The sequence below is a fragment of the Oryzias melastigma genome, linkage group LG17 (assembly GCF_002922805.2).
Source record: "Oryzias melastigma strain HK-1 linkage group LG17, ASM292280v2, whole genome shotgun sequence".
NCBI lineage: Eukaryota > Metazoa > Chordata > Actinopteri > Beloniformes > Adrianichthyidae > Oryzias > Oryzias melastigma.
In genome coordinates this window covers 21,172,023-21,172,784 of record NC_050528.1, presented here as the reverse complement: position 1 = coordinate 21,172,784, position 762 = coordinate 21,172,023, and the positions used below count along the sequence as shown (strand labels likewise).

At 43.7% G+C, this 762-nt stretch overlaps 1 protein-coding gene across 1 annotated transcript in view; it reads left to right on the top strand.

Annotated features, from left to right (window-relative positions):
- The window catches only part of ctnnd2b (catenin (cadherin-associated protein), delta 2b), a 181,650-nt gene that overhangs the window by 178,477 nt on the left and 2,411 nt on the right, over positions 1–762 (top strand). The gene's annotated exons all lie outside the window — the stretch shown is intronic.

Genomic DNA, 762 nt, shown 5'->3' with positions numbered 1-762 from the left:
AAATAACATTAGTCTTGTGATGTAAATAGATCAGAAACATAACAGTGAAACCAGACCAAACACAAGGTTTAAGACTCGTCCAGACCAAATGAATCGGACTTGACCTGAACCTACAGACTTTTCCAGTCTGACTAGCTTCAAGAGGACCTGGCCGCAGACTACGACATGGCGCTATATTTAGCGCCAGAGGATCATTACCTGGAAGTCCTCGACAGAAGTCGAACAAAGTTCACGCTCTTCTCGTAGAAAAACAACAGAACCGGGTTAGGGTAAAAGTTACGGATGGGGTTAAGGTTATAGTTAGGGTAAAAAGGATGAATGGCGTATAGTTATGTAGCACTTTCCTATCTTCCTTGAATGTCCAAAGCGTTTCACAGTCACAGACCCATTCATACACACATTCACACACTGGCACCAACCTTCCACCAGAGGCAATTTGGGGTTCAATGTCTTGCCCAAGGACACTTCGACACATGGCGGGAGTCGAACCTGCAATCTTCCGATCAGGAGTTGACCGCCCTGCCACTGCACCACTGCACCACGGCCGCTCCATTCTTAGGGTTACTGTTTGTAATCTTCTAGTATAGATACACAAATTCAGCTTCTGCCTACCGTTGCGACATTTCTGGTTCCAACTATTGATGAGTTTAATGTTGTGTTTGGGTGCCATCTTGTCTGCAACCAGGTCTATAGCTCAAGTAAATGTATTCCAAAAGTTTGCATGTGACACTCAGACAATCAAAATTGTTTTTTTTTTTTTTT